This window comes from Nicotiana tabacum, chromosome 13 (genome assembly GCF_000715075.1).
Source record: "Nicotiana tabacum cultivar K326 chromosome 13, ASM71507v2, whole genome shotgun sequence".
Lineage (NCBI taxonomy): Eukaryota > Viridiplantae > Streptophyta > Magnoliopsida > Solanales > Solanaceae > Nicotiana > Nicotiana tabacum.
The window spans coordinates 108,121,202-108,131,428 of NC_134092.1; positions in this window are offsets into that span (position 1 = coordinate 108,121,202).

Below are 10,227 nucleotides of genomic sequence, written 5' to 3' on the forward strand. Positions count from 1 at the left end.
TCAAAATTTGTCCGTGGGGCCCACATCTCGGAATCCGGCGAAACTTATAAAATCCGACAACCCATTCAATTACGAGTCCATCCATACTAATTTTACCAAAATCCGATAACAACTCGACCTCCAAATCTTAAATTTTCATTTTTGGAAGATTTTGCAAAAATCTTGATTTCTTCCATTTAAATCCGAAATAAATGATGAATATGACCATGGATTTATGAAATATAATCACATTTGGATATAGGACAGTTACCCAAGTTGAAGTCTTGAAGAAATCTTCAAAATCGCCCAAGAATCGTGCTCCAAAACTCCAAAACGAAATGAAGGAAATGACCATTTTTGGTCCTTAAGTTTCTGCCCCAAAAACACTATTCCGGTCGCTAAAAGTCCAATCTTGTCGCTAAAAGTTAACCAGAAATAGCTCTACCAGTCTTACTTCAATTGATCATAACTTTATGTATAAATGTCCAAATGATAAATGGTTTAACTTTATGGAAACTAGAATCCACCGACTACAACATTCATGTTTTGTAATTTTTCTGATTCCTTATACATTGCGAGATATAAACTCCCAGATTCCAGCACTCTTTGTCCGAAATTCATTCCGTTTACCTTCCGAAATCCACCCGAGACCCTCGGGACCTTAACCAATTATTCCAACATGTCCCAAAATACCATACGAACTTAGTCGAGGCTTCAAACTACATCAAACAACATCAAAATGACAAATCGCACCTCAAATCAAAATCAATGAACTTTGAACTTTCAAATTCTATATCTTGTGTCGAAACACATCAAATCAATTCAGAATGACTTCAAATTTTGCACACAAGTCATAAATGACATAACTGAGCTATGAAAAATTTCAGAATTGAATTTCGTCCCCGATATCAAAAAGTCAACCCCTCGGTCAAACTTCCCAAAAATTCAACTTTCGGCATTTCAAGCCTAATTCTACTACGGACTTCCAAATAAAATTCCGATCACGCTCCTAAGTCCAAAATTACCATACGGAGCTGTTGGAATTATCAAAATTCTATTCCGAGGTCGTTTGCACATAATTTGACATCCGGTCACTATTTGAACTTAAACTTTTAATTTTTCATCAAAATTCCATATCTCTGGCTAGGGACCTAGGAATTTGATTCCGGGCATACGCCTAAGTCCCAAATCATGATATATACCTACCAAAATTGTCAAAACACTGATCCGAGTCTGTTTGCTCAAACTGTTGACCAAAGTCAACTCAGTTGAGTTTTAAAGCTTTAATTCATATTTTAATTCATTTTTCACCTGAAAACTTTCTGAAATATTTTTACGGACTGCACGCTCAAGTTGAGTAATGGTAAATAGTGCTTAGATCACATAATTAATCATTAAATTTAAAGATGACATTTTGGGTCATCACACCACCTCATCCAGCGCCTCCCAAAAGCGCCCTTTAACCTCCTCGTCCAAGCCCGTTTGCGGCGCGTAAGCGCTAATGACATTCAGAGTGCTCCCTCCAACTACTACCTTAATCACCATCAATCTATCATTCACCCGCCTAACCTCTACCACCGACTCCCTGAGCTCCCTATCCACCAAAATGCCCACTCGGTTCTTGCCCTTCACGACTCCGGAGAACCACAATTTATACCCGTCTACATTCCTCGCCTTCGATCCTACCCACCTAGTCTCCTGCACATACATGTCACGACCCAAAATCCCACCACAGGCGTCGTGATGTCACCTAGTCTCTAAGACTAGGTAAGCCGATTACAATAACATTTCAAGCCATCTTTATTTTTTATATATATACCAAGAGCGAAAATAATTATTAATATAACAACCTCCCAAGACTGGTAGTACTGAGTCACGAACTCTAACTGAATCCATAGAATGATCACGAGGACTGAATATACAATACTGTCTGATTAAAAATTAACAGTACAATGAAATGAAAAGATTACAAGAAACTGTGACGACCAAACAACTCTACCTTGCATCCTTACGGTCCCGCTTTAACTCTGTTCAAGTCCGATACCTTTAATACCTGGCTCTGCACAAAAATGTGCAGAAGTGTAGTATGAGTACACCACGGTCGGTACCCAATATGTATCAAGACTAACCTCAGTGGAGTAGAGACGAGGTACAGTTAAGACACTCATTAGTCTAATAACCTGTGCAATATAATATAGAAAATAATACTGGGAAATAACTAGCAATGATAACAAGAACATCATAATTATTGCTCAGACGAATAATAAATACAAATACACCCAACTAAATTAAATTATTCAAATAAATGTCCTTCATATATAATTCTACCAAATAACTCTCTTTCAAATATAATTTTCCTCAAATAAATATCTTTCAAATACAATCCTTTCTACTTTCTAAATTAAAATCCTTCCAAATAAATATTTTGAATTTAATGCTTCAATTAAAAAGTCACCATGTGACACCTCATTTCATAATCATAAAAATACGGGTCTCAGCCCATTTTCATATTTTTCATAAACACGGGTCTCAGCCCATTTTTCATATCTCCACGGCACTTCGTGCCCATAATTAAATCATCATATTTTCCCGGCACCTCGTGCCCTCATTTCATATCTTAACTTCACGGACAACTCACGTGCCAATATCCTCAATGTATATAAGATCCACATGATCAATTTATTTTTCAATAAAGTAAGGTTAAAATCTTTAAATCAAGTAAGAAATCAATAAATGAATGAATTTATTTTAGGATCATTTGGGTGGAGAAAATAACATTTCAATTAAAATGAAACATCAGATAAACTACTGATTTGGATATAAAATTTATTAAATTAAAACATACTAGAATTTTTCTTTTATTTAAAGCAACTCAATCATAAAAAACAAGTACAACCCAAAAATACAAATCCTCAAAGTCTCGTACGAAAAAGTCGAGGTCAACACAATACAACAAGAAATACAAAACACTTAATATTAAGTGAAATAATACATCACGGAAAACACAAGAATTTATAAATTTCGGAAAAATAAAATAACCAAAGGCAAGTGCAGCCATAGAGAAATATCAACAAAAGGGCACTCCCGAGGTACCGCCTCGTAGTCTCAAATCATAAATTCACAATATCTCATTTTCTTATATCACCGCGGGAGCCTTCATATTTAATTTTAAAGAAATTATTATTTTTTTCCAAAATAGCATCCCGCGTTTTTAGCCACCCTTATCACACTGCATGACTTCTAGTAATTCCCCCACTAGCCACGCGTTTCAAGCCATCCTTATTTCACCGCATGCATTTCAACACCCTGAATTTATATCACCGCATGACTTCTAGTAGTTCTCTTACTAGCCACGCGTTTCAAGCCACCCTTATCTCACCGCATGCGTATCAATATCACAATATTTCACAAATAGCACCTCAAGTGCCCAAATATCACAGCATAATATGACTTGCACCTCAAGTGCCCAAATATTACAATATATCACAAATTGCACATCAAGTGCTCAAATATTACAACATATCACTAATTGCACATCAAATGCTCAAATCTTACAACATATCACAAATTGCACATCAAGTGCTCACATCTTAAAACATATCACAAATTGCACATCAAGTGCTCAAATCTTACAACATATCACAAATTGCACATCAAGTCCTCAAATATTATAAATTTCCACAAAATTCAACAATACATTATTTTTCCACAGTAAGGAACCCACGACTCAATCATAATGTGTACAACATCTTAACAAAATGTTCGGGAGTGAATAACTCAACAGAATAATATTTCACAATTTGGCACTTTGCCTCAATATGATTCACGTCCTTTTTAATTCAATACCAAATTTTCAACAACGTGAATTGAAAAGTAATTCATCAAGGAATAACACCTCTTTTAAATTACAACTTCAAGAAATAAATAGATGTATTCATCTTATTAACTAAATTTTCCATTTAAATTATCTATAAGTAAAATCAATAATGAAAGTGTTTTTCATAAAAATGGCAACTCAAACAAACACAGAGTTCACGTATAGTCAAGTGACAATCACACCAAATTATCATATAAAAACAACCTCGGCAAACAAGGAATGAGGCATGACAAATAAGGGATTTAATAAGTTATAATAATTTTCCAATTTAATACTTAAGGGCGACTACAAATTTCAACCGATATAATATGCACTTATAAACCAAGTACGTACTCGTCACCTCGCGTACATGGTTTTCAATTACATAATTTTCACATAAGACTCAATGCCTAAGGGGTAATTTCCCCACTCAAGGTTAGGCAAGATACTTACCTTTTTGAAGTTATGCCGATATTCCAAAATAGCCGTCTTGCTTGAATAAATCCTCCGGACAGCACAAATCTATTCAAATTAATTCAATTTAGTCAATACTAATTATATGAATTAATTCCATATGAAAATACTAATTTTCCAACAAAATCCGAAATTTAACTCAAAAATGTCTGTGGGGCCCACATCTCAGAATCCGACGAAACTCACAAAATCCAATAACCCATTCAATTATGAGTCCACCCATACCAATTTTATCAAATTCCGATAATAACTCGACCTCCAAATCTTAAATTTTCGTTTTTGGAAGATTTTGCAAAAAAACTTGATTTTTCTTCCATAAATTCTCGGATTCATGATGTAAATGAGTATGGAATCATGAAATATAATCAATATAGGATAAGGAACACTTACTCCAATATTTTCCCATGAAAATCGCCCAAGAACCATGCTCCAAAAATCCAAAATGAAATGAAGGAAATGACCATTTTTGGTCCTTAAGTTTTTGCCCATCCGTCACTAAAAGTCCAGAACTTGTTTGTACCAGCCTTTATTCAATCGATCATAACTTTATGTACAAATATTCAAATGATGAATGGTTTAACTTTCTGGATATTAGAATCAAAATACTATAACTTTCATGTTTTGAAAATTTTTCGATTCCATATGAATTGAGAGATATAAGCTTCCAAAGTCGGCTCCACGCATCAGAAATTTCTTGCAAAACTGCTATACCAGCCTCCATTCAATCCATTATAACGTTCTGTACAAATCTTCAAATAATAAATGGTTTAACTTTCTCGAAACTAGAATCAAATGGCTACAACTTTGAAGTTTTATACATTTTCAGATTGCTTATATATTGTGAGATATAAGCTTCCAAAGTTGGCTTCATGCACCAGAAATTTCTGGCGAACAGCTCTGCAACAGAAATTTTCAGCAGCCCTCTTTGTCCGAAATCCATTCCGTTTACCTTCCAAAATCCACCCGAGGCCCTCAGGACCTTAAAAAATTATACCAACATGTCCCAAAATACAATACAAACTTAGTCGAGGCTTCAAACCACATCAAAAACATCAAAACGATGAATCGCACCTCAAATCAAAATCTATGAACTTTGAACTTTCAAATTCTATATCTTGTGCCGAAACATATCAAATAAATTCGGAATGACTTCAAATTTTTCACACAAGTCATAAATAACATAACGGGCCTATTCAAATTTCTAGAATCGGATTCCGACCTCGATATCAAAAAGTCAACCCCCCGATCAAACTTCCCAAAAATTCAACTTTTGGCATTTCAAGCCTAATTCCATTACAGACCTTCAAATACTTTTACGGACACGCTCCTAAGTTCAAAATTACCATACGGAGCTATTGACATCATCAAAATTCCATTCCGGAGTCGTTTACTCAAAAGTCAACTCTCCGGTCAACTCTTTCCATTTAAGCTTCTAATTAAGGATTGCTTCTTTTAATAATTCCGAATCTTCCAAAAAATAAAACTCGACTACACCCCGCGGGTCATAATACTTATTACGAAGTTGCTCGAGACCTTAAGTCGCTGAACTGGGCATTAATTCTTAAAACGACAAGTCGGGTCGTTACAACACACTATATTGACCCTCATCTTCTGGAGAATCTTCGCCAGCTCTATAGACTTACCCGTCAATGTCCCACGATCCTATTCTCAACCTACGAGCGACCTTGTTCCCTTTACCCCCTCTGGGCCCCATTCCACTATCACGACCCAAAATCCAACTAGTTGTGATGGCACCTAACCCAACCCGCTAGGTAAGCCAACTTTAAACTATCCAATTCCAATAACAATTATTAAAGAAATTTAAGTAAATAATTATCTTAACCTTATACATTTTCCAAGAACTGGTAGTACAAATCACGAGCTTCTAAGAATAGAATATACAAAGCGGAAATGAAATAATACATAGTCTGTTTGAATAATACATAAATAGAGCTTTTATAAATCTAAGGCTACCCTGAACAAAAGGCAGCTACAACAGGAACACAGATACATCTTCAAGTCCCGCAACCATTGAGCACAATAACAACAACAGCCAACATCTGCATGCAATGTGCAGAAGTATAGTATGAGTACAACCGACCACATGTACTGAGTAAGTAACAAACCTAGCCGTAGGTTGAAAGTAGTGACGAGCTTCCACCAAGGCCGGGTCCAAAACCAATAGTCCACAACAATCCATTACAATATAAAGCAAATAATGCCAGAAGTAACTCAGGGATAAAATACCCAGCCAAATCACGATTTCAAAAATAGTAGTTCTTTCTTTCAAATACATCAGTAAAAAAAAAACCAAATCGTTTGCTGGAGTTGCCAAAAATATGAATAGTTTGAAAACAATAAATTTCTCCAAAAATCTTGTCAATAATAAATAAGATGTTTCATTTTCCTTCCGGATAATCCGTGTAAAAACAAATGCATCACTGTGCCCATCTGTCAACAATGTGTGAAAAATCATGAATGATGTGATGCAGTACAACACGAGAAAATACATCTCTATGCATGTATGTCATGTGTGCATGCCAATACAATGCAGCTCAATGATAAGATCATAAACAGCCCCTCGGGCAGAACATCACTCATATACAGCCCCTCGGGCAAAACCTCACAGTCACTCGTGCCACTCGGGCATACCTCACAATCACTCTTGCCACTCGGGCATACCTCATAATCACTCATGCCTCCCAATCACTCAGCACTCGGCACTCGCACTCAGTAGGTACCTGCGCTCACTGGGGGTGTGTACAGACTCCGGAGGGGCTTCTACAGCCCAAGCGCTATAATTCTCACGGACAACTCACGTGCTGCACGGACAACCCACATGTTATAATAATAAAGTATGTTGCAAGCGGGCAGCCCCGATCCACACTTATCCTCATAAATCAGGCCCTCGGCCTCACTCAGTCATAAATATGCTGCAGGCGGGCAGCCCCGATCCATACTCATCCTCACAAATCAGGCCCTCAGCCTCACTCAGTCATAAATATGCTGCAGGTGGGCAGCCCTGATCCAAACTCATCCTTACAAATTAGGACCTCGGCCTCACTCAGTCATAAATATGCTGCAGGCGGGCAGCCCCGATCCACACTCATCCTCATAAATCAGGCCCTCAGCCGATATCAAACATGCTGCAGCGTACAGCCCGATCCCATAAATATGCAACATGCTGCGACGTGTAGCCCGATCCCATTAATATGCAACATAAATAAGGCCCTCGGCCTCACTCAGTCATAAACCTCTCAAGCCACTCGGGCATCTCAGTAAAACAGGGCATTCCGTCCAAAACATTTATATGCATCAAAATAGAGTCATAAAACTGAGTAATGATATGCAATGAAATGAATATGACTGAGTATGAATTTTTTAATTTAACACAATAATTCACAAAAATATGACCTCTGTGGGTCCCAATAATACTGGCACATAGCCTCAACATGATTTTTAATATACTTTTCAGCTCAATTTCTTTAACACATAAAACCGCATGAAAAATGCCAAGATTATTTAACTATAAAATTCCATACAAACAATTATGTCACAATTTCTATAGTGCACGCCCACACGCCCGTAACCTAGCATGTGCGTCACTTCCCAAATATTCACAAAATACATATATTCAGGGTTCATACCCTCAACTCCAAGATTAGAAGAGTTACTTACCTCGAACAAGCCGAATTCAATGTCGAGCAAGCTAAACAATGCTCCAGAAATTCCATTATGCGTGTATCAACTCCCGAATGGCTCGAATCTACCACAATTAATTTGATTCAGCCCACAAAATTTATAGGAATTAATTCTATATCAAAATACTAATATTTTTACAAAATCCGAAATTACGCCCCAAAAATCACCCGTGGGGCCCATATCTCGGAATCCGATAAAACTCATAAAATCCGAACCCCCATTCAACCTCGAGTCCAACTATACCAAAATTACTCAAATTCGATCACAACTCGGCCTTCAAATCCTCAATTTAAACTAAGAGAGTTTTCAAACTTTTCCAACTTAATTCACCAATTAAATGATAAAAACAACCATGGATTCGGATAATTTAACCAATATTGAGTTAAAAATACTTACCCCGTTGTTTCCTCTAAAAATCTCCCAAATATCGCCTCAATCCGAGCTCCAAATCATTAAAAATGGGTCCCATTTTCTAAACTTAAACTTTTTGTCCAGACCTCTCTTCTTCACGAACGCGACAGGTCCCTCGCATTCGCGAAGCACAAAATGTGCTTCCCAATATTTGCTCTTCGCGAACGCGAGCCACTGTTCGCGAACACGATGCTTTACGGAGCCCTTCTTCGCGAACGCGAGCTCCTCCTTCGCGAACGCGAAGGCAAAAGTCCTTGCCCACTATGTTTCCCTTCGCGATTGCGATACCCCATACGCAAACGCGATGCACAACCCAGCTTCTCTTCGTGAACGCGAGACCTCCTCACGAACGCGAAGAGTAAATCCTGACTGCCACAAATTTCTCTTCGCGAACGCGAGGGCTCACTCGCGAACGCGAAAGAGAAAATCCAAAAAATGCAGCAACAGATATCACCAATCTCACCAAGGCCAAAAATGATCCGTTAGCCATCCAAAACTCACCCGAGTCCCTCGGGACCTCAACCAAGTATACCAACAAGTTCTAAAATATCATACGGACTTAGTTGAACCCTTAAATCACCTCAAACAACGCTAAAACCATGAATTATATCCCAATTCAAGCCTAATGAACTTTGAAATTTCTAGTTTCTACAAACGACTCCGTAACCTATCAATTCACGTCCGATTGACCTCAAATTTTGCACACAAGTCATAAACGACATAACGGAGCTATTCAAATTTCCAGAATCGGATTCCGACCTCGATATCAAAAAGTTAACTCCCCGGTCAAACTTCTCAAAAATTTAACTTTCGGCATTTCAAGCCTAATTCTACTATAGACCTCCAAATAATTTTTCGGACACGCTCCTAAGTCTAAAATCACCATACAGAGCTATTGGAATCATCAGAGTTAAATTCCGAGGTCGTTTACACATAAGTCGACATCCGGTCACTATTTTAACTTAAACTTTAAACCTTGGAACTAAGTGTTCCAATTCATTCTAAAACCTCACCGGACCCAAACCAATTACCCCAGCAATTCACACAACAACTATAAAGTATAATTTGAGCAGTAAAGGGGGAAGCGGGGTTGTAATACTCAAAACGACCGGTCGGGTCGTTACATCCACCCCTTAACATTTTCCCTACCCCCTCCCCCCACCTGACCTCCCCGAGGACATGACCCTATTCCGCTCTACTGCTTGTGCATGTGCACCTCCCTACCACCGCCAAACAGCCACAAAAGTGATACCTGCAAAACGCACAAACACCCACGGAACCAAGAGACCGTGGTTCAAAGAAATCACAGTTTATGAACAAATTCGCCGGAGCCGGAGCAAGAGACCGGCGAGGAGTTCTTGAATGCGTAAATGAATCGCATTGCAATAAAAAATAAAATAAAGTATAACAAAAAACAATTAATCTTAAACTCCCACTATAAAAGCTTGGTGGTGGTGGAAAAAGTCCTCTTAAAATTAGCATTCAACGCGAGACCTTGACTCGAAAGGGAGTCCAATTTCTTTTTACACCAAAATGGTGCAAATTAACTCCAACCCATTACACTATTTTTTACACCAAAAAAGAATATTTCTTTTATATTCTTCTCTCTCTTCTATTATTTTCTTTATAAAAAAAATCCTTTCTTTTTTTTAATACATATTTATCCCATATAATTCATATTTCTTTCTTATATAACCATTTAATATAAAATTATTTTATACCTTTAATTTTTAAATAATATAAATTATAAGCAAATATTATACATTATACATATTAATGTATAATTCAAATAAAAATAAAATCAT